We start from the raw sequence: 23,892 nt of genomic DNA, 5'->3' as shown, positions 1-23,892 counted from the left end.
GAAGCTAGTTGTCAAGATCAAATTCAATTCATCCAAATTCATCATGTGTTTATCTTGTTTTCTGTTCCTGTGGCACAATAGAGTGTTCATATTTGTTGATGACTAATGGGCTATAACGTATAGGAGAAAATGTCTTGATGATCTCCTTGATGCTTTACCTCAGTTGAGATCCTGAGAAAGAAGCCTGCTGCACAATGCTGATCTTCCCCTTCAACGCCAAAGAGTCTATCTTTCACTGCTTTCCAGTGTCACTGGGGGTGCTCATGTGTTCAAAGCTGCCTTCTCTGGATCGATGATGACAACAGGTTTCTGAGGACGCTGATTGACTCAAACATAACCCCTCTGAGGTCCAGATAAGTGGTGGTCTTGACGACCGTGATGCTTCCAGAACATGGCTAGCACTCTTGCCTTTTAAAGGAAGGCAGTTACAGTGCAGACGGGCTTTTATCTCCTAAATTTTGAGAGAAGAGCAACTTGCTGGAAGTGAAAACTGTCCAGCTTTCTGCTTCCATATTCTGCCTCGAAAAAGAACCATTCGAAAGCCCAGACTGTACATTGGTTTGAAGTTATTTGCCCTTACATGCATGAAAGAAGGACTCAAAAAGAGGTGGAAGCAGTGAATTCATTACAGAGAATCTCAATGATCCTCTCTGATGAATTGGACATAACTACAATGGGACAAGGCAAGAGGAGGTGGCAGGACTCGTGCCCACCCTGACTGCCAAATTTGGAGAGCTTTTGGATTCCTGTTCCTTTCACAATTTAGGCACGAGGCCTGATTATTTCCCATATTGTGAGAGTCATTCCATTTCCCTTGTTGTCTCTGAATATATCACACTCCCTGGATGCTGTATCAATTCTCCATGCTAATGGTCATCTCACACTCCAGCCACCATATAGAGTTGTTTTTCATGTCTGGATATTCTCAGCTATCATATCTTACTATCATAATTTCTTCTTCAAAGATGAGAGAACTTTTTGATAAAGTCCAATTAAAATCTGTCTTTTCATCAGCCTGGTCTGTGATTCGGACCTTCACGTTTTTTATACTGTTTTGATTTATTTGCATGCTGAGAGATTCACAAGAAGTATAGTTGGCTCATAGATACAATTCCATCGTCCATCAAGCATTTCACTTCCATGCAGGCCTCCAAACCAATCAGCTGGGACAAAATGGGAAGCATGTTCCTGAGGAGCATAAATAATGCAGCAGACACATGAAGCTTTTACGTGTAACAGGGGTGAAGGCAATCACTGATCAGAGCAACCAATTCCCAACTAACAGAAAAAGATTCAGAGATAAGTTGCATAAACACAGAGACATGATGAAAGAAAATCCTCAGATTTCCCCAAAGATCCAGAGAAATGTTATGATCACCAACATTGTACATGGGTAGGGAATTCGAATGAACAACACCTCCTGCTCTCCAAATGACATACACCATTCCCAACCAGAAGTTCGCAAGAGAATTTCAGATTGCCATCCACCAGTTTAGTTCATGTTGCCATTTCCTATACTTCAGAGAAATAAGAATTGCTCACATTACATATTCAAAGCTATTACCTGTCTGGGGATTAAGTGGAGTTGCTCAAGGTCCAGACATTGTCTGCTTTTTGATGGATGTCTCTCTTTATTCTATCATCCATAATGCTGTTGCTGTGCTTGGGTGAAAAATATTTTCTCATGATGAATCGGAAGATGATACACCTCTAGGGAACTGTTTGCTCAGCCATGTCTTCTAAAAGATGTGAAAGCAACATCCGAGATTCTGTCAGGCCCCATCCTTCTTAAAGCAGATACAGTGTGCTAGGAGATGTGGAATAGAAGATGTCAGGACAAAGGAGTATGAGAGAGAGGCACCATGATATCCCCATGCTACTCTCCATCTGCCAGTAGTAAATCGAAGGGAAAACTATTGTCTCCACTTAGGTTATTGTCTAAAGGACAGAGACTGGCAGCTTGGTAGAAGCAATCAGGAAGGAAAGGTGTCATTGTAAGACAAGCCAAAAGAGAGGAAGGAAGAAACAGGTAAAGATTGGATGGAAAGGGTGGGTATGCTAGGTAGTCTGCATAATGTGGCTATCAAGGCAGACAGTGTTGTGTGGAAAACTTAGCATCCCTGATAACTTTTATTTCTCTACTGTTACAGGACAGAATCCTGGAGGTCTTCTTAATCTTCATGCAGAAAAGGTAAGCACCAGTCTCTATCTCTTGACTCAATCATTTTTGCAATGTCTGGGGATTTCTAAAAGTCCCATCTTGGACTTCATAATTTCACAGAGTTTAAGTTCTAAGGTGATACTCTCTTGACCATTATGTTTTTGTTCCTGCCCATGTCCTTAAGTCTATCACTCTTCAGTTTTGACATACTAGGTCTCATAGAGGGGAATTCCCTTCTCCAGCTAGTGAAAAATTATAGAACTATCACCATTGAGTGACCTCAGGTGTGTGAAGGTTATTCAAAAATGTCTCTTAAAACCACCCTCCTATTCAATCTTTCTGATGTATGGTAAATTTGGGATGCTCAATTTTCATGTATCCCATGATTCAAGGGTTTTTCACCTCACCTCCATTCACCCAACACTTCTTTCCACCCTTTTTGCCTTCTCTTCTTTCTGAGCATTGCATCAGATAATTGTATCAGCGTCATTTCCTGTATAATTTTACCTCATAAGGAATTTGAAGCTGAACCCCTGTAAATTTTCATGAAATAAAAGAACATGTTGTTACAAAAGCACACAAATACACTAGACTCCACCATGAAAATAAAATTCAATTTCATTTCATTGGTGATACTTTTCAATTATATTTGCTTTTGCTGTGTTTTCTCCAATGATACTTCCATACTGATAGCTCTATAGTTTAGTTGTTGCAGTACAAAAATATAAGATGCAAGCAACATGGAGTTTTCTAAGCAAGGTCCATTATACTGATGTAAAATTTCAATGATAGAAAGGGTGTTGTCTAAGGAATTACACAATGTTAGTAATGGTAATGAGCAGAAGGATGAGGATGATGATCATAGTGATTACACACTTCAATAAAAGAAATATGAATCTATCAAACTCTTCAATTTTGAATAGATAATCATAAAATCCATAATCCTTTTTTTAACTTTAAAACATATTAAGTAGACCCTCCTATTTTGGGTGCATTTTTTTATATTTTTTTTGTCAAGAATCTAGTTGTCAGGATCTACTTCAACTCGTAAAGGTTCTTGATGTGTTTATATTTATATCAGTTTTTGTGCCACAATAGAGTATTGATATTCGTTGATGTCCATGAATGAAATCCTTAACTTTTTTACATTGTTTGAATTTATTATCACTCTGTGGGATTCACAAACTCTACAGATGTCACATAGGTCCATTCCTACTTCAACAAGCATTTCTTCAGTACCGTGACTCCAAACTAGTCAGGTGAAGCAACAAATGAGAAGCAGATGCCCAGTGTGCATAAATAATGCAGCAGACACCCTAAGTTTTTAATTTTAGAAAGGAGTGAAGGCAAGAACTCAGCTCTGCAACTGATTGCACATTTGAGTATCTCTCTACTTATTTTGATATTAGCTCTTAGCTTGCTATATATTACCTTTATTATGTTAAGGTATGCTCCTTGTAGCCCTGTTCTCTCTAAGACTTTTATCTTGAAGGGGTGTTGAATTTTGTTGCATACTTTTTCAACACCAAATTAGATGATCAATTGATTTTTCCTTTTAGTTTGTTTATATGATGGATTACATTGATACATTTTCATATATTGTACAACCCCTGCATACCTGGGGAGAAGCCTACTTGATCATGGTGTATGATATATCTGATATGTTCTTAGATTCTGTTTGCCAGTATTTTATTTTAGTATTGTTGCATAAATGTTCATGAGTGAGATTGGTATTTAATTCTCTTTAATAGTGGTGTCTTTGTGTGGTTTTTGGTATTAGGGTAACTGTAGCCTTATAAAAGGAGTTTGGCAATATTTCTTCTATTTCTCTTGTGTAGAACAATTTCAGGAGTATTGGTAGCAGTTCTTCTTTAAAAATCTTGTATAATTCTGCACTAGTCCTGGGCCTTTTCTGATTAGGAGACTTTATATAAATATTTCTAAAACATTAGTGGTTGTAGATGTTTTTAATTTTTATCTGATCTTGATTTAATTTTAGTAAATGAAATTTACCCAGAAAATTGTCCATTTCTCTTATATTTTCCAATTTTGTGGAGTACAGATTTTTGAAGTATAGCCTGATAACTCTCTGAATTTCCTCTTTGTCTGTTGATATGACCACTTTTTAATTTCTGATTTTGTTAATTTGAACATTTTCACTCTATCATTTGGATATTTTGGGGAAAGTTTTGTTAATTTTGCTGGTTTTTTCAAAGAACCAACTGTTTCATTGATTCTTGTTTATATTCTTTGTTTGGACTTTGCTGATTTTACCTCTTAATTTGATTATTTCTGGACATCTAGTCCTCCTGTGTGAGGTCCAAGAGGTTTAAGGTGATATGTTTCTTATTATTATGAGATTTTTTCCAAATTCTTTACATAGGCATATAGTGCTATGAACTTTTCTCTTAACACTGCTTTAATTGTGTTCCATAAGTTTGGTTATATTACATGGTCATTTCATTGAATTTTAGGAAGTCTTTAATTTCTTTCTTTATTTCTTCCTTGACGTGTGGTAATTTAGATGGGCTTTCTTCAAATTTCATGTGTTTGTGGGATTTCAGATATTAGTGTTGCTGTAAAACTCTAACGTTTTGATTTTTATTGAGATCTACATTTTTCTCTGCTCCCCTCCATGTCTTTATCTCAATTTTAACATTCTCCAAAGGTACCCATGCTCCCAATTAACCTAGTAGAACTTTTCTTTATCTGATTCCCATGAAGGTTAGATCTATGTATATCTCTCTTAGGGTGGTCATTGTTATCTGTGTTCCTAGAATGTGAAACTACATATTCCTCGGTGTCCAGAATGGCACTCCAAATGGACAACCTTGGAAAATTCCAAAGGACATGGACATGAGCCACCGATCTGGGGCCTCAGAATAGGTCACAAGGAGGAGTCATAATGGTGGGTCCTTCTAGGGTTCCCATGACACCTAGAGAAGAACTGGAAATTTAATTCTGTGACTCTTGTTTTCATTACGGCTGATCTTAATCATGAGCAGCGCAGGCCTGTTTTTCATCCCGCCCGGCTCCCACCAGGCTAGCATTACACACAAAATAACAACACGCAAATTGTCTTCATATAAACACTGCTTGGCACATTAGATCTAGCCTCTTACCGGCTAAATCTTACATCTTGATTAAGCCATTTCTAGTAATGTGTGTAGCAACACAAGGTGGTGGCTTACAGGGAAGATTCTAACCTATGTCCATCTTGGGCGAGAACCTCATCCCATCTGCCTCACTTTCCTCTTTCCCAGCATTCTGTTCTGTCTACTCAGCACACCAGATTTTCTGTCCTATCAAAAGGCCAAGAAAGTTTCTTTATTAAATAAACAATGAAAGTGACACATAGACAGATGACCCTCCTACATCAGCTGATGATCCTGATTGGGACTGCCCGAGAATGAAGTTCTAGTCAGCTTTGGCAGTGGCTTTCGAAGCGAATGCCTTGCCATAATGGACTTTCGGGAAGAATTGCCATTTGGCATGTCCGGGACAATTTGGCGGTCCAGAGTTCTTTCCCAGTGCTAATTCAACACAGGGAACACTAGTATATCAAAAGGCACTTGGGCATCCTCAACCTTGCTTCCTCTACCTGTGATTTAGTGAACATGACTTACCTTTCCAGGAAGGCAAAAAGGGAGACAATTCTGGATGCTCTACCAAGAAAGATGGTCTCTTCAGGGCGCTGGAGGCAGGAAGGCAGTCTGATTTTGAGAAGTTTGTAGCACACAGCAGAGGTCATACCTATCATGCATAGCCCCATGCATAGCCATCTTCCCTGGAAGACATTGCCTTCAACATTCTGCCTAGGACTAGGAATATCCCCAGAGATGCAGAGAAGGCCAGACCCAGCACAATCGCTGGTGGTGCAAAAACAGTCATAAGAGAATGGATTCTTTCTCCATTAGTGTGTGGATGATGGGAGGCAGAGTTGAATGAGACACATGGGTAGCATGTCAACTGGAGGCCAGGTCTCAGACCTTAGAATACCTGACGCTGGAAAGGCAAGATTCCAAGGTATCAAAGCCCTTCCTACTGATTGACAATCGGCAGCAGTCTCATGCTAGCAATCAGAGCAGTCAGCAGGAAGAGCATGCTCCTGAGTGACTGAACTTTGCGTGGGCAGGCTAAAAAGGGGCCATCACTCAGGGTTGGCACTAGTCCTTGGGCCATTGATCAGGATATCTCGCGTGGCACAATGATCCCCCTCCACGGAATCATGCTCTCGGGCCCTGGACAGCATCAACAGTCCTTTTCTGGTCATCAAGTGCATGCCGTGGATGGCCCTGACAACACGTTTCTTCTTTCCCAAAGGGGCCGTTAACAAGAACAGAAGGGCTTCTGATCAAATCAGAGCAGGGCATCCATCGTGCTGAACCTTTGTGCCAACCATGTGAATACATACCTCCAAGACACTGTTTGCGGCACTGGTAAGCAATGGTACTTTGTCCAAACCCCAGGCGGAGCTTTGCTCTCTCGAGAGCTGGGTCAATGATGACAAACCAATGTCACGAAGAGAGATGATGACATAAAAATCATGCTCAATAGGATTACGCTGAGGCCCAGACTAAAAGACGGGGGCAGTGTTGTTCCTGGTCTACCTGGGGCCCGCTTGGGCCAGGGTGCAGGCCAAAATCCCCATGCTGTTTCTCCCCATCGCAGACCCGCATTTGGTCCAGGGGCACGACCTTAGAAGAACACTGAGTGCTCCCTCAAATGGCACCTCATGTCAAACTTTGCTCTTGAGCCAGTCTCCATGTCCAAAGCCCAGCTCACGTTCCCATCATCTCTTCTGCCTTTCAGTGACTGGGGATGCTGACTTGGAGCACACGTCAACACACTTTTCTTCAGGTAAGTGGAAAGATTAGCCCATAGGCTTTGATCTCTCCAGGCCCTGTTCCTTCACCTGTTCATATTTCGGAAACTCTAAGAGAAGATACTCAAGTTAGAAGCCCAGGATCCAGTAGTTTTGGCCTTGATTCCTAGAATGTGAAAACCCATAGGCCTCGGTGTCCAGAATGGCATTCCAAATGGACAACCTTGGAAAATTCCAAAGGACATGGACATGAGCCACCGATCTGGGGCCTCAGAATAGGTCACAAGGAGGACTCATAATGGTGGGTCCTTCTACGGTTCCCATGACACCTAGAGAAGAACTGGAAATTTAATTCCGTGACTCTTGTTTTCATTATGGCTGATCTTAGTCTGGAGCAGAGCAGGCTTGTTTTTCGTCCTGCCCGGCTCCCGCCCGGCTAGCTTTACACCAAAAATTGCAACACACAAATTGTCTTCATTTAAACACTGCTTGGCCCATTAGATCTAGCCTCTTACCGGCTAAATCTCACATCTTGATTTACCCATTTCTATTAATGTGTATAGCAACAGGAGGTGTCCATCTTGGGCCATCTTGGGCCAGAGCTTCTTTGCGTTTGCCTCACTTCCCTCCGTCCCAGCATTCTGTTCTGTCTACTCCGCCCACCTGATTTTCTGTGCTATCCATAGGCCAAGAAAGTTTCCTTTTTAAATAACCAATGAAAGTGACACATAGACAGATGACCCTCCTATATCAGCTGATGATCCTGATTGGGACTGCCTGAGAAAGAAGTTCTAGTCAGCTTTGGCAGTGGCTTTCGAAGCGAATGCCTTGCCATAATGGACTTTCGGGATGAATTGCCATTTGGCATGTCCGGGACACATTTGGCGGTGCAGAGTTCTTTCCCAGTGCTAATTCAACACAGGGAACACTAGTATATCAAATGGCACCTGGGCATCCTCAACCTTGCCTCCTCTACCTGTGATTTAGTGAACTTGACCTACCTTTCCAGCAAGGCAAAAAGGGAGACAATTCTGGATGCTCTACCAAGAAAGATGGTCTCTTCAGGGCACTGGAGCCAGGAAGGCAGTCTGGTTTTGAGAAGTATGTAGCCCACAGCAGAGGCCGTGCCTATCATGCATAGCCCCATGCATAGCCATCTTCCCTGGAAGACATTGCCTTCAACATTCTGCCTAGGACTAGGAATATCCCCAGAGATGCAGAGAAGGCCAGACCCAGCACAATCTCTGGTGGTGCAAAAACAGTCATAAGAGAATGGATTCTTTCTCCATTAGTGTGTGGATGATGGGAGGCAGAGTTGAATGAGACACATGGGTAGCATGTCAATGGTAGCCAGGTCTCAGACCTTAGAATGCCTGATGCTGGAAAGGCAAGATTCCAAGGTATCAAAGCCCTGCCTACTGATTGACAATCGGCAGCAGTCTCATGCTAGCAATCAGAGCAGTCAGCGGGAAGAGCATGCTCCTGAGTGACTGGACTTTGCTTGGGCAGGCTAAAAAGTGGCCATCACTCAGGGTTGGCACTAGTCCTCGGGCCATTGATCAGGGATATCTCGAGTTTCACAATGATCCCCCTCCACGGAATCATGCTCTCGGGCCCTGGTCAGCATCAGCAGTCCTTTTCTGGTCATCAAGTGCATGCCGTGGATGGCCCTGACAACACGTTTCTTCTTTCCCAAGGGGGCAGTTAACAAGAACAGAAGGGCTTCTGATCAAATCAGAGCAGGGCATCCATCGTGCTGAACCTTTGTGCCAACCATGTGAATACATACCTCCAAGACACTGTTTGCGGCACTGGTAAGCAATGGTACTTTGTCCAAACCCCAGGCGGAGCTTTGCTCTCTCGAGAGCTGGGTTAATGATGACAAACCAATGTCACGAAGAGAAATGATGACATAAAAATCATGCTCAATAGGATTACGCTGAGGCCCAGACTAAAAGACGGGGGCAGTGTTGTTCCTGGTCTACCTGGGGCCCGCTTGGGCCAGGGTGCAGGCCAAAATCCCCATGCTGTTTCTCCCCATCGCAGACCCGCATTTGGTCCAGGGGCACGACCTTAGAAGAACACTGAGTGCTCCCTCAAATGGCACCTCATGTCAAACGTTGCTCTTGAGCCAGTCTCCATGTCCAAAGCCCAGCTCACGTTCCCATCATCTCTTCTGCCTTTCAGTGACTGGGGATGCTGTCTTGGAGCACACGTCAACACACTTTTCTTCAGGTAAGTGGAAAGATTAGCCCATAGGCTTTGATCTCTCCAGGCCCTGTTCCTTCACCTGTTCATATTTCGGAAACTCTAAGAGAAGATACTCAAGTTAGAAGCCCAGGATCCAGTAGTTTTGGCCTTGATTCCTAGAATGTGAAAACCCATAGGCCTCGGTGTCCAGAATGGCATTCCAAATGGACAACCTTGGAAAATTCCAAAGGACATGGACATGAGCCACCGATCTGGGGCCTCAGAATAGGTCACAAGGAGGACTCATAATGGTGGGTCCTTCTACGGTTCCCATGACACCTAGAGAAGAACTGGAAATTTAATTCTGTGACTCTTGTTTTCATTATGGCCGATCTTAGTCTGGAGCAGAGCAGGCCTGTTTTTCGTCCTGCCTGGCTCCCGCCCGGCTAGCTTTACACCAAAAATTGCAACACACAAATTGTCTTCATTTAAACACTGCTTGGCCCATTAGATCTAGCCTCTTACCGGCTAAATCTCACATCTTGATTTACCCATTTCTATTAATGTGTATAGCAACAGGAGGTGTCCATCTTGGGCCATCTTGGGCCAGAGCTTCTTTGCGTTTGCCTCACTTCCCTCCGTCCCAGCATTCTGTTCTGTCTACTCCGCCCACCTGATTTTCTGTGCTATCCATAGGCCAAGAAAGTTTCCTTTTTAAATAACCAATGAAAGTGACACATAGACAGATGACCCTCCTATATCAGCTGATGATCCTGATTGGGACTGCCTGAGAAAGAAGTTCTAGTCAGCTTTGGCAGTGGCTTTCGAAGCGAATGCCTTGCCATAATGGACTTTCGGGATGAATTGCCATTTGGCATGTCCGGGACACATTTGGCGGTCCAGAGTTCTTTCCCAGTGCTAATTCAACACAGGGAACACTAGTATATCAAATGGCACCTGGGCATCCTCAACCTTGCCTCCTCTACCTGTGATTTAGTGAACTTGACCTACCTTTCCAGCAAGGCAAAAAGGGAGACAATTCTGGATGCTCTACCAAGAAAGATGGTCTCTTCAGGGCGCTGGAGCCAGGAAGGCAGTCTGGTTTTGAGAAGTTTGTAGCCCACAGCAGAGGCCGTGCCTATCATGCATAGCCCCATGCATAGCCATCTTCCCTGGAAGATATTGCCTTCAACATTCTGCCTAGGACTAGGAATATCCCCAGAGATGCAGAGAAGGCCAGACCCAGCACAATCTCTGGTGGTGCAAAAACAGTCATAAGAGAATGGATTCTTTCTCCATTAGTGTGTGGATGATGGGAGGCAGAGTTGAATGAGACACATGGGTAGCATGTCAAGTGGAGGCCAGGTCTCAGCCCTTAGAATGCCTGATGCTGGAAAGGATAGTTTCCAAGGTATCAAAGGCCTGCCTACTGATTGACAATCGGCAGCACTCTCATGCTAGCAATCAGAGCAGTCAGCGGGAAGAGCATGCTCCTGAGTGACTGGACTTTGCTTGGGCAGGCTAAAAAGGGGCCATCACTCAGGGTTGGCACTAGTCCTCGGGCCATTGATCAGGGATATCTCGCGTGGCACAATGATCCCCCTCCACGGAATCATGCTCTCGGGCCCTGGTCAGCATCAGCAGTCCTTTTCTGGTCATCAAGTGCATGCCGTGGATGGCCCTGACAACACGTTTCTTCTTTCCCAAGGGGGCAGTTAACAAGAACAGAAGGGCTTCTGATCAAATCAGAGCAGGGCATCCATCGTGCTGAACCTTTGTGCCAACCATGTGAATACATACCTCCAAGACACTGTTTGCGGCACTGGTAAGCAATGGTACTTTGTCCAAACCCCAGGCGGAGCTTTGCTCTCTCGAGAGCTGGGTCAATGATGACAAACCAATGTCACGAAGAGAGATGATGACATAAAAATCATGCTCAATAGGATTACGCTGAGGCCCAGACTAAAAGACGGGGGCAGTGGGGTTCCTGGTCTACCTGGGGCCCGCTTGGGCCAGGGTGCAGGCCAAAATCCCCATGCTGTTTCTCCCCATCGCAGACCCGCATTTGGTCCAGGGGCACGACCTTAGAAGAACACTGAGTGCTCCCTCAAATGGCACCTCATGTCAAACGTTGCTCTTGAGCCAGTCTCCATGTCCAAAGCCCAGCTCACGTTCCCATCATCTCTTCTGCCTTTCAGTGACTGGGGATGCTGACTTGGAGCACACGTCAACACACTTTTCTTCAGGTAAGTGGAAAGATTAGCCCATAGGCTTTGATCTCTCCAGGCCCTGTTCCTTCACCTGTTCATATTTCGGAAACTCTAAGAGAAGATACTCAAGTTAGAAGCCCAGGATCCAGTAGTTTTGGCCTTGATTCCTAGAATGTGAAAACCCATAGGCCTCGGTGTCCAGAATGGCATTCCAAATGGACAACCTTGGAAAATTCCAAAGGACATGGACATGAGCCACCGATCTGGGGCCTCAGAATAGGTCACAAGGAGGAGTCATAATGGTGGGTCCTTCTACGGTTCCCATGACACCAAGAGAAGAACTGGAAATTTAATTCTGTGACTCTTGTTTTCATTATGGCCGATCTTAGTCTGGAGCAGAGCAGGCCTGTTTTTCGTCCTGCCTGGCTCCCGCCCGGCTAGCTTTACACCAAAAATTGCAACACACAAATTGTCTTCATTTAAACACTGCTTGGCCCATTAGATCTAGCCTCTTACCGGCTAAATCTCACATCTTGATTTACCCATTTCTATTAATGTGTATAGCAACAGGAGGTGTCCATCTTGGGCCATCTTGGGCCAGAGCTTCTTTGCGTTTGCCTCACTTCCCTCCGTCCCAGCATTCTGTTCTGTCTACTCCGCCCACCTGATTTTCTGTGCTATCCATAGGCCAAGAAAGTTTCCTTTTTAAATAACCAATGAAAGTGACACATAGACAGATGACCCTCCTATATCAGCTGATGATCCTGATTGGGACTGCCTGAGAAAGAAGTTCTAGTCAGCTTTGGCAGTGGCTTTCGAAGCGAATGCCTTGCCATAATGGACTTTCGGGATGAATTGCCATTTGGCATGTCCGGGACACATTTGGCGGTCCAGAGTTCTTTCCCAGTGCTAATTCAACACAGGGAACACTAGTATATCAAATGGCACCTGGGCATCCTCAACCTTGCCTCCTCTACCTGTGATTTAGTGAACTTGACCTACCTTTCCAGCAAGGCAAAAAGGGAGACAATTCTGGATGCTCTACCAAGAAAGATGGTCTCTTCAGGGCGCTGGAGCCAGGAAGGCAGTCTGGTTTTGAGAAGTTTGTAGCCCACAGCAGAGGCCGTGCCTATCATGCATAGCCCCATGCATAGCCATCTTCCCTGGAAGATATTGCCTTCAACATTCTGCCTAGGACTAGGAATATCCCCAGAGATGCAGAGAAGGCCAGACCCAGCACAATCTCTGGTGGTGCAAAAACAGTCATAAGAGAATGGATTCTTTCTCCATTAGTGTGTGGATGATGGGAGGCAGAGTTGAATGAGACACATGGGTAGCATGTCAAGTGGAGGCCAGGTCTCAGCCCTTAGAATGCCTGATGCTGGAAAGGATAGTTTCCAAGGTATCAAAGGCCTGCCTACTGATTGACAATCGGCAGCACTCTCATGCTAGCAATCAGAGCAGTCAGCGGGAAGAGCATGCTCCTGAGTGACTGGACTTTGCTTGGGCAGGCTAAAAAGGGGCCATCACTCAGGGTTGGCACTAGTCCTCGGGCCATTGATCAGGGATATCTCGCGTGGCACAATGATCCCCCTCCACGGAATCATGCTCTCGGGCCCTGGTCAGCATCAGCAGTCCTTTTCTGGTCATCAAGTGCATGCCGTGGATGGCCCTGACAACACGTTTCTTCTTTCCCAAGGGGGCAGTTAACAAGAACAGAAGGGCTTCTGATCAAATCAGAGCAGGGCATCCATCGTGCTGAACCTTTGTGCCAACCATGTGAATACATACCTCCAAGACACTGTTTGCGGCACTGGTAAGCAATGGTACTTTGTCCAAACCCCAGGCGGAGCTTTGCTCTCTCGAGAGCTGGGTCAATGATGACAAACCAATGTCACGAAGAGAGATGATGACATAAAAATCATGCTCAATAGGATTACGCTGAGGCCCAGACTAAAAGACGGGGGCAGTGGGGTTCCTGGTCTACCTGGGGCCCGCTTGGGCCAGGGTGCAGGCCAAAATCCCCATGCTGTTTCTCCCCATCGCAGACCCGCATTTGGTCCAGGGGCACGACCTTAGAAGAACACTGAGTGCTCCCTCAAATGGCACCTCATGTCAAACGTTGCTCTTGAGCCAGTCTCCATGTCCAAAGCCCAGCTCACGTTCCCATCATCTCTTCTGCCTTTCAGTGACTGGGGATGCTGACTTGGAGCACACGTCAACACACTTTTCTTCAGGTAAGTGGAAAGATTAGCCCATAGGCTTTGATCTCTCCAGGCCCTGTTCCTTCACCTGTTCATATTTCGGAAACTCTAAGAGAAGATACTCAAGTTAGAAGCCCAGGATCCAGTAGTTTTGGCCTTGATTCCTAGAATGTGAAAACCCATAGGCCTCGGTGTCCAGAATGGCATTCCAAATGGACAACCTTGGAAAATTCCAAAGGACATGGACATGAGCCACCGATCTGGGGCCTCAGAATAGGTCACAAGGAGGAGTCATAATGGTGGGTCCTTCTACGGTTCCCATGACACCAAGAGAAGAACTGGAAATTTCATTCTGTGACTCTTGTTTTCATTATGGCCGATCTTAGTCTGGAGCAGAGCAGGCCTGTTTTTCGTCCTGCCTGGCTCCCGCCCGGCTAGCTTTACACCAAAAATTGCAACACACAAATTGTCTTCATTTAAACACTGCTTGGCCCATTAGATCTAGCCTCTTACCGGCTAAATCTCACATCTTGATTTACCCATTTCTATTAATGTGTATAGCAACAGGAGGTGTCCATCTTGGGCCATCTTGGGCCAGAGCTTCTTTGCGTTTGCCTCACTTCCCTCCGTCCCAGCATTCTGTTCTGTCTACTCCGCCCACCTGATTTTCTGTGCTATCCATAGGCCAAGAAAGTTTCCTTTTTAAATAACCAATGAAAGTGACACATAGACAGATGACCCTCCTATATCAGCTGATGATCCTGATTGGGACTGCCTGAGAAAGAAGTTCTAGTCAGCTTTGGCAGTGGCTTTCGAAGCGAATGCCTTGCCATAATGGACTTTCGGGATGAATTGCCATTTGGCATGTCCGGGACACATTTGGCGGTCCAGAGTTCTTTCCCAGTGCTAATTCAACACAGGGAACACTAGTATATCAAATGGCACCTGGGCATCCTCAACCTTGCCTCCTCTACCTGTGATTTAGTGAACTTGACCTACCTTTCCAGCAAGGCAAAAAGGGAGACAATTCTGGATGCTCTACCAAGAAAGATGGTCTCTTCAGGGCGCTGGAGCCAGGAAGGCAGTCTGGTTTTGAGAAGTTTGTAGCCCACAGCAGAGGCCGTGCCTATCATGCATAGCCCCATGCATAGCCATCTTCCCTGGAAGATATTGCCTTCAACATTCTGCCTAGGACTAGGAATATCCCCAGAGATGCAGAGAAGGCCAGACCCAGCACAATCTCTGGTGGTGCAAAAACAGTCATAAGAGAATGGATTCTTTCTCCATTAGTGTGTGGATGATGGGAGGCAGAGTTGAATGAGACACATGGGTAGCATGTCAAGTGGAGGCCAGGTCTCAGCCCTTAGAATGCCTGATGCTGGAAAGGATAGTTTCCAAGGTATCAAAGGCCTGCCTACTGATTGACAATCGGCAGCACTCTCATGCTAGCAATCAGAGCAGTCAGCGGGAAGAGCATGCTCCTGAGTGACTGGACTTTGCTTGGGCAGGCTAAAAAGGGGCCATCACTCAGGGTTGGCACTAGTCCTCGGGCCATTGATCAGGGATATCTCGCGTGGCACAATGATCCCCCTCCACGGAATCATGCTCTCGGGCCCTGGTCAGCATCAGCAGTCCTTTTCTGGTCATCAAGTGCATGCCGTGGATGGCCCTGACAACACGTTTCTTCTTTCCCAAGGGGGCAGTTAACAAGAACAGAAGGGCTTCTGATCAAATCAGAGCAGGGCATCCATCGTGCTGAACCTTTGTGCCAACCATGTGAATACATACCTCCAAGACACTGTTTGCGGCACTGGTAAGCAATGGTACTTTGTCCAAACCCCAGGCGGAGCTTTGCTCTCTCGAGAGCTGGGTCAATGATGACAAACCAATGTCACGAAGAGAGATGATGACATAAAAATCATGCTCAATAGGATTACGCTGAGGCCCAGACTAAAAGACGGGGGCAGTGGGGTTCCTGGTCTACCTGGGGCCCGCTTGGGCCAGGGTGCAGGCCAAAATCCCCATGCTGTTTCTCCCCATCGCAGACCCGCATTTGGTCCAGGGGCACGACCTTAGAAGAACACTGAGTGCTCCCTCAAATGGCACCTCATGTCAAACGTTGCTCTTGAGCCAGTCTCCATGTCCAAAGCCCAGCTCACGTTCCCATCATCTCTTCTGCCTTTCAGTGACTGGGGATGCTGACTTGGAGCACACGTCAACACACTTTTCTTCAGGTAAGTGGAAAGATTAGCCCATAGGCTTTGATCTCTCCAGGCCCTGTTCCTTCACCTGTTCATATTTCGGAAACTCTAAGAGAAGATACTCAAGTTAGAAGCCCAGGATCCAGTAGTTTTGGCCTTGATTCCTAGAATGTGAAAACCCATAGGCCTCGGTGTCCAGAATGGCATTCCAAATGGACAACCTTGGAAAATTCCAAAGGACATGGACATGAGCCACCGATCTGGGGCCTCAGAATAGGTCACAAGGAGGAGTCATAATGGTGGGTCCTTCTACGGTTCCCATGACACCAAGAGAAGAACTGGAAATTTAATTCTGTGACTCTTGTTTTCATTATGGCCGATCTTAGTCTGGAGCAGAGCAGGCCTGTTTTTCGTCCTGCCTGGCTCCCGCCCGGCTAGCTTTACACCAAAAATTGCAACACACAAATTGTCTTCATTTAAACACTGCTTGGCCCATTAGATCTAGCCTCTTACCGGCTAAATCTCACATCTTGATTTACCCATTTCTATTAATGTGTATAGCAACAGGAGGTGTCCATCTTGGGCCATCTTGGGCCAGAGCTTCTTTGCGTTTGCCTCACTTCCCTCCGTCCCAGCATTCTGTTCTGTCTACTCCGCCCACCTGATTTTCTGTGCTATCCATAGGCCAAGAAAGTTTCCTTTTTAAATAACCAATGAAAGTGACACATAGACAGATGACCCTCCTATATCAGCTGATGATCCTGATTGGGACTGCCTGAGAAAGAAGTTCTAGTCAGCTTTGGCAGTGGCTTTCGAAGCGAATGCCTTGCCATAATGGACTTTCGGGATGAATTGCCATTTGGCATGTCCGGGACACATTTGGCGGTCCAGAGTTCTTTCCCAGTGCTAATTCAACACAGGGAACACTAGTATATCAAATGGCACCTGGGCATCCTCAACCTTGCCTCCTCTACCTGTGATTTAGTGAACTTGACCTACCTTTCCAGCAAGGCAAAAAGGGAGACAATTCTGGATGCTCTACCAAGAAAGATGGTCTCTTCAGGGCGCTGGAGCCAGGAAGGCAGTCTGGTTTTGAGAAGTTTGTAGCCTACAGCAGAGGCCGTGCCTATCATGCATAGCCCCATGCATAGCCATCTTCCCTGGAAGACATTGCCTTCAACATTCTGCCTAGGACTAGGAATATCCCCAGAGATGCAGAGAAGGCCAGACCCAGCACAATCTCTGGTGGTGCAAAAACAGTCATAAGAGAATGGATTCTTTCTCCATTAGTGTGTGGATGATGGGAGGCAGAGTTGAATGAGACACATGGGTAGCATGTCAATGGTAGCCAGGTCTCAGACCTTAGAATGCCTGATGCTGGAAAGGCAAGATTCCAAGGTATCAAAGCCCTGCCTACTGATTGACAATCGGCAGCAGTCTCATGCTAGCAATCAGAGCAGTCAGCGGGAAGAGCATGCTCCTGAGTGCCTGGACTTTGCTTGAGCAGGCTAAAAAGGGGCCATCACTCAGGGTTGGCACTAGTCCACGGGCCATTGATCAGGGATATCTCGAGTGGCACAATGATCCCCCTCCACGGAATCATGCTCTCGGGCCCTGGTCAGCATCAGCAGTCCTTTTCTGGTCATCAAGTGCATGCCGTGGATGGCCCTGACAACACGTTTCTTCTTTCCCAAGGGGGCAGTTAACAAGAACAGAAGGGCTTCTGATCAAATCAGAGCAGGGCATCCATCGTGCTGAACCTTTGTGCCAACCATGTGAATACATACCTCCAAGACACTGTTTGCGGCACTGGTAAGCAATGGTACTTTGTCCAAACCCCAGGCGGAGCTTTGCTCTCTCGAGAGCTGGGTCAATGATGACAAACCAATGTCACGAAGAGAGATGATGACATAAAAATCATGCTCAATAGGATTACGCTGAGGCCCAGACTAAAAGACGGGGGCAGTGGGGTTCCTGGTCTACCTGGGGCCCGCTTGGGCCAGGGTGCAGGCCAAAATCCCCATGCTGTTTCTCCCCATCGCAGACCCGCATTTGGTCCAGGGGCACGACCTTAGAAGAACACTGAGTGCTCCCTCAAATGGCACCTCATGTCAAACTTTGCTCTTGAGCCAGTCTCCATGTCCAAAGCCCAGCTCACGTTCCCATCATCTCTTCTGCCTTTCAGTGACTGGGGATGCTGACTTGGAGCACACGTCAACACACTTTTCTTCAGGTAAGTGGAAAGATTAGCCCATAGGCTTTGATCTCTCCAGGCCCTGTTCCTTCACCTGTTCATATTTCGGAAACTCTAAGAGAAGATACTCAAGTTAGAAGCCCAGGATCCAGTAGTTTTGGCCTTGATTCCTAGAATGTGAAAACCCATAGGCCTCGGTGTCCAGAATGGCATTCCAAATGGACAACCTTGGAAAATTCCAAAGGACATGGACATGAGCCACAGATCTGGGGCCTCAGAATAGGTCACAAGGAGGAGTCATAATGGTGGGTCCTTCTACGGTTCCCATGACACCTAGAGAAGAACTGGAAATTTCATTCTGTGACTCTTGTTTTCATTATGGCCGATCTTAGTCTGGAGCAGAGCAGGCCTGTTTTTCGTCCTGCCTGGCTCCCACCCGGCTAGCTTTACACCAAAAATTGCAACACACAAATTGTCTTCATTTAAACACTGCTTGGCCCATTAGATCTAGCCTCTTACCGGCTAAATCTCACATCTTGATTTACCCATTTCTATTAATGTGTATAGCAACAGGAGGTGTCCATCTTGGGCCATCTTGGGCCAGAGCTTCTTTGCGTTTGCCTCACTTCCCTCCGTCCCAGCATTCTGTTCTGTCTACTCCGCCCACCTGATTTTCTGTGCTATCCATAGGCCAAGAAAGTTTCCTTTTTAAATAACCAATGAAAGTGACACATAGACAGATGACCCTCCTATATCAGCTGATGATCCTGATTGGGACTGCCTGAGAAAGAAGTTCTAGTCAGCTTTGGCAGTGGCTTTCGAAGCGAATGCCTTGCCATAATGGACTTTCGGGATGAATTGCCATTTGGCATGTCCGGGACACATTTGGCGGTCCAGAGTTCTTTCCCAGTGCTAATTCAACACAGGGAACACTAGTATATCAAATGGCACCTGGGCATCCTCAACCTTGCCTCCTCTACCTGTGATTTAGTGAACTTGACCTACCTTTCCAGCAAGGCAAAAAGGGAGACAATTCTGGATGCTCTACCAAGAAAGATGGTCTCTTCAGGGCGCTGGAGCCAGGAAGGCAGTCTGGTTTTGAGAAGTTTGTAGCCCACAGCAGAGGCCGTGCCTATCATGCATAGCCCCATGCATAGCCATCTTCCCTGGAAGATATTGCCTTCAACATTCTGCCTAGGACTAGGAATATCCCCAGAGATGCAGAGAAGGCCAGACCCAGCACAATCTCTGGTGGTGCAAAAACAGTCATAAGAGAATGGATTCTTTCTCCATTAGTGTGTGGATGATGGGAGGCAGAGTTGAATGAGACACATGGGTAGCATGTCAAGTGGAGGCCAGGTCTCAGCCCTTAGAATGCCTGATGCTGGAAAGGATAGTTTCCAAGGTATCAAAGGCCTGCCTACTGATTGACAATCGGCAGCACTCTCATGCTAGCAATCAGAGCAGTCAGCGGGAAGAGCATGCTCCTGAGTGACTGGACTTTGCTTGGGCAGGCTAAAAAGGGGCCATCACTCAGGGTTGGCACTAGTCCTCGGGCCATTGATCAGGGATATCTCGCGTGGCACAATGATCCCCCTCCACGGAATCATGCTCTCGGGCCCTGGTCAGCATCAGCAGTCCTTTTCTGGTCATCAAGTGCATGCCGTGGATGGCCCTGACAACACGTTTCTTCTTTCCCAAGGGGGCAGTTAACAAGAACAGAAGGGCTTCTGATCAAATCAGAGCAGGGCATCCATCGTGCTGAACCTTTGTGCCAACCATGTGAATACATACCTCCAAGACACTGTTTGCGGCACTGGTAAGCAATGGTACTTTGTCCAAACCCCAGGCGGAGCTTTGCTCTCTCGAGAGCTGGGTCAATGATGACAAACCAATGTCACGAAGAGAGATGATGACATAAAAATCATGCTCAATAGGATTACGCTGAGGCCCAGACTAAAAGACGGGGGCAGTGGGGTTCCTGGTCTACCTGGGGCCCGCTTGGGCCAGGGTGCAGGCCAAAATCCCCATGCTGTTTCTCCCCATCGCAGACCCGCATTTGGTCCAGGGGCACGACCTTAGAAGAACACTGAGTGCTCCCTCAAATGGCACCTCATGTCAAACGTTGCTCTTGAGCCAGTCTCCATGTCCAAAGCCCAGCTCACGTTCCCATCATCTCTTCTGCCTTTCAGTGACTGGGGATGCTGACTTGGAGCACACGTCAACACACTTTTCTTCAGGTAAGTGGAAAGATTAGCCCATAGGCTTTGATCTCTCCAGGCCCTGTTCCTTCACCTGTTCATATTTCGGAAACTCTAAGAGAAGATACTCAAGTTAGAAGCCCAGGATCCAGTAGTTTTGGCCTTGATTCCTAGAATGTGAAAACCCATAGGCCTCGGTGTCCAGAATGGCATTCCAAATGGACAACCTTGGAAAATTCCAAAGGACATGGACATGAGCCACCGATCTGGGGCCTCAGAATAGGTCACAAGGAGGAGTCATAATGGTGGGTCCTTCTACGGTTCCCATGACACCAAGAGAAGAACTGGAAATTTAATTCTGTGACTCTTGTTTTCATTATGGCCGATCTTAGTCTGGAGCAGAGCAGGCCTGTTTTTCGTCCTGCCTGGCTCCCGCCCGGCTAGCTTTACACCAAAAATTGCAACACACAAATTGTCTTCATTTAAACACTGCTTGGCCCATTAGATCTAGCCTCTTACCGGCTAAATCTCACATCTTGATTTACCCATTTCTATTAATGTGTATAGCAACAGGAGGTGTCCATCTTGGGCCATCTTGGGCCAGAGCTTCTTTGCGTTTGCCTCACTTCCCTCCGTCCCAGCATTCTGTTCTGTCTACTCCGCCCACCTGATTTTCTGTGCTATCCATAGGCCAAGAAAGTTTCCTTTTTAAATAACCAATGAAAGTGACACATAGACAGATGACCCTCCTATATCAGCTGATGATCCTGATTGGGACTGCCTGAGAAAGAAGTTCTAGTCAGCTTTGGCAGTGGCTTTCGAAGCGAATGCCTTGCCATAATGGACTTTCGGGATGAATTGCCATTTGGCATGTCCGGGACACATTTGGCGGTCCAGAGTTCTTTCCCAGTGCTAATTCAACACAGGGAACACTAGTATATCAAATGGCACCTGGGCATCCTCAACCTTGCCTCCTCTACCTGTGATTTAGTGAACTTGACCTACCTTTCCAGCAAGGCAAAAAGGGAGACAATTCTGGATGCTCTACCAAGAAAGATGGTCTCTTCAGGGCGCTGGAGCCAGGAAGGCAGTCTGGTTTTGAGAAGTTTGTAGCCCACAGCAGAGGCCGTGCCTATCATGCATAGCCCCATGCATAGCCATCTTCCCTGGAAGATATTGCCTTCAACATTCTGCCTAGGACTAGGAATATCCCCAGAGATGCAGAGAAGGCCAGACCCAGCACAATCTCTGGTGGTGCAAAAACAGTCATAAGAGAATGGATTCTTTCTCCATTAGTGTGTGGATGATGGGAGGCAGAGTTGAATGAGACACATGGGTAGCATGTCAAGTGGAGGCCAGGTCTCAGCCCTTAGAATGCCTGATGCTGGAAAGGATAGTTTCCAAGGTATCAAAGGCCTGCCTACTGATTGACAATCGGCAGCACTCTCATGCTAGCAATCAGAGCAGTCAGCGGGAAGAGCATGCTCCTGAGTGACTGGACTTTGCTTGGGCAGGCTAAAAAGGGGCCATCACTCAGGGTTGGCACTAGTCCTCGGGCCATTGATCAGGGATATCTCGCGTGGCACAATGATCCCCCTCCACGGAATCATGCTCTCGGGCCCTGGTCAGCATCAGCAGTCCTTTTCTGGTCATCAAGTGCATGCCGTGGATGGCCCTGACAACACGTTTCTTCTTTCCCAAGGGGGCAGTTAACAAGAACAGAAGGGCTTCTGATCAAATCAGAGCAGGGCATCCATCGTGCTGAACCTTTGTGCCAACCATGTGAATACATACCTCCAAGACACTGTTTGCGGCACTGGTAAGCAATGGTACTTTGTCCAAACCCCAGGCGGAGCTTTGCTCTCTCGAGAGCTGGGTCAATGATGACAAACCAATGTCACGAAGAGAGATGATGACATAAAAATCATGCTCAATAGGATTACGCTGAGGCCCAGACTAAAAGACGGGGGCAGTGGGGTTCCTGGTCTACCTGGGGCCCGCTTGGGCCAGGGTGCAGGCCAAAATCCCCATGCTGTTTCTCCCCATCGCAGACCCGCATTTGGTCCAGGGGCACGACCTTAGAAGAACACTGAGTGCTCCCTCAAATGGCACCTCATGTCAAACGTTGCTCTTGAGCCAGTCTCCATGTCCAAAGCCCAGCTCACGTTCCCATCATCTCTTCTGCCTTTCAGTGACTGGGGATGCTGACTTGGAGCACACGTCAACACACTTTTCTTCAGGTAAGTGGAAAGATTAGCCCATAGGCTTTGATCTCTCCAGGCCCTGTTCCTTCACCTGTTCATATTTCGGAAACTCTAAGAGAAGATACTCAAGTTAGAAGCCCAGGATCCAGTAGTTTTGGCCTTGATTCCTAGAATGTGAAAACCCATAGGCCTCGGTGTCCAGAATGGCATTCCAAATGGACAACCTTGGAAAATTCCAAAGGACATGGACATGAGCCACCGATCTGGGGCCTCAGAATAGGTCACAAGGAGGAGTCATAATGGTGGGTCCTTCTACGGTTCCCATGACACCAAGAGAAGAACTGGAAATTTAATTCTGTGACTCTTGTTTTCATTATGGCCGATCTTAGTCTGGAGCAGAGCAGGCCTGTTTTTCGTCCTGCCTGGCTCCCGCCCGGCTAGCTTTACACCAAAAATTGCAACACACAAATTGTCTTCATTTAAACACTGCTTGGCCCATTAGATCTAGCCTCTTACCGGCTAAATCTCACATCTTGATTTACCCATTTCTATTAATGTGTATAGCAACAGGAGGTGTCCATCTTGGGCCATCTTGGGCCAGAGCTTCTTTGCGTTTGCCTCACTTCCCTCCGTCCCAGCATTCTGTTCTGTCTACTCCGCCCACCTGATTTTCTGTGCTATCCATAGGCCAAGAAAGTTTCCTTTTTAAATAACCAATGAAAGTGACACATAGACAGATGACCCTCCTATATCAGCTGATGATCCTGATTGGGACTGCCTGAGAAAGAAGTTCTAGTCAGCTTTGGCAGTGGCTTTCGAAGCGAATGCCTTGCCATAATGGACTTTCGGGATGAATTGCCATTTGGCATGTCCGGGACACATTTGGCGGTCCAGAGTTCTTTCCCAGTGCTAATTCAACACAGGGAACACTAGTATATCAAATGGCACCTGGGCATCCTCAACCTTGCCTCCTCTACCTGTGATTTAGTGAACTTGACCTACCTTTCCAGCAAGGCAAAAAGGGAGACAATTCTGGATGCTCTACCAAGAAAGATGGTCTCTTCAGGGCGCTGGAGCCAGGAAGGCAGTCTGGTTTTGAGAAGTTTGTAGCCTACAGCAGAGGCCGTGCCTATCATGCATAGCCCCATGCATAGCCATCTTCCCTGGAAGACATTGCCTTCAACATTCTGCCTAGGACTAGGAATATCCCCAGAGATGCAGAGAAGGCCAGACCCAGCACAATCTCTGGTGGTGCAAAAACAGTCATAAGAGAATGGATTCTTTCTCCATTAGTGTGTGGATGATGGGAGGCAGAGTTGAATGAGACACATGGGTAGCATGTCAATGGTAGCCAGGTCTCAGACCTTAGAATGCCTGATGCTGGAAAGGCAAGATTCCAAGGTATCAAAGCCCTGCCTACTGATTGACAATCGGCAGCAGTCTCATGCTAGCAATCAGAGCAGTCAGCGGGAAGAGCATGCTCCTGAGTGCCTGGACTTTGC

General features: G+C 46.6%; 9 non-coding genes across 9 annotated transcripts; all 9 read left to right on the top strand.

Moving 5' to 3' along the window:
- Positions 1–286: 286 nt before the first annotated feature.
- On the top strand, positions 287–351 carry LOC121455106. The gene has a single exon (XR_005975432.1). It is a non-coding gene; the product is annotated as a small nucleolar RNA SNORD109A (small nucleolar RNA).
- A 6,304-nt stretch (positions 352–6,655) lies between these two features.
- LOC121453912 lies at positions 6,656–6,734 on the top strand. Its single transcript, XR_005975114.1, has one exon. It is a non-coding gene; the product is annotated as a small nucleolar RNA SNORD115 (small nucleolar RNA).
- Positions 6,735–8,855: 2,121 nt separating this feature from the next.
- On the top strand, positions 8,856–8,934 carry LOC121453920. Its single transcript, XR_005975116.1, has one exon. It is a non-coding gene; the product is annotated as a small nucleolar RNA SNORD115 (small nucleolar RNA).
- A 2,122-nt stretch (positions 8,935–11,056) lies between these two features.
- On the top strand, positions 11,057–11,135 carry LOC121453909. The gene has a single exon (XR_005975112.1). It is a non-coding gene; the product is annotated as a small nucleolar RNA SNORD115 (small nucleolar RNA).
- A 2,122-nt stretch (positions 11,136–13,257) lies between these two features.
- On the top strand, positions 13,258–13,336 carry LOC121453904. The gene has a single exon (XR_005975111.1). It is a non-coding gene; the product is annotated as a small nucleolar RNA SNORD115 (small nucleolar RNA).
- A 2,122-nt stretch (positions 13,337–15,458) lies between these two features.
- LOC121453897 lies at positions 15,459–15,537 on the top strand. Its single transcript, XR_005975109.1, has one exon. It is a non-coding gene; the product is annotated as a small nucleolar RNA SNORD115 (small nucleolar RNA).
- Positions 15,538–17,658: 2,121 nt separating this feature from the next.
- LOC121453892 lies at positions 17,659–17,737 on the top strand. The gene has a single exon (XR_005975106.1). It is a non-coding gene; the product is annotated as a small nucleolar RNA SNORD115 (small nucleolar RNA).
- Positions 17,738–19,859: 2,122 nt separating this feature from the next.
- On the top strand, positions 19,860–19,938 carry LOC121453887. Its single transcript, XR_005975105.1, has one exon. It is a non-coding gene; the product is annotated as a small nucleolar RNA SNORD115 (small nucleolar RNA).
- Positions 19,939–22,060: 2,122 nt separating this feature from the next.
- Positions 22,061–22,139, top strand: LOC121453883. Its single transcript, XR_005975104.1, has one exon. It is a non-coding gene; the product is annotated as a small nucleolar RNA SNORD115 (small nucleolar RNA).
- Positions 22,140–23,892: the final 1,753 nt, after the last annotated feature.

The sequence above is a fragment of the Microtus oregoni genome, unplaced genomic scaffold, assembly GCF_018167655.1.
Source record: "Microtus oregoni isolate MIOR12 unplaced genomic scaffold, Mior012 000000F_ref0000247, whole genome shotgun sequence".
In the NCBI taxonomy this organism is placed as follows: domain Eukaryota; kingdom Metazoa; phylum Chordata; class Mammalia; order Rodentia; family Cricetidae; genus Microtus; species Microtus oregoni.
This window is presented reverse-complemented; position numbering and strand designations above follow the sequence as displayed.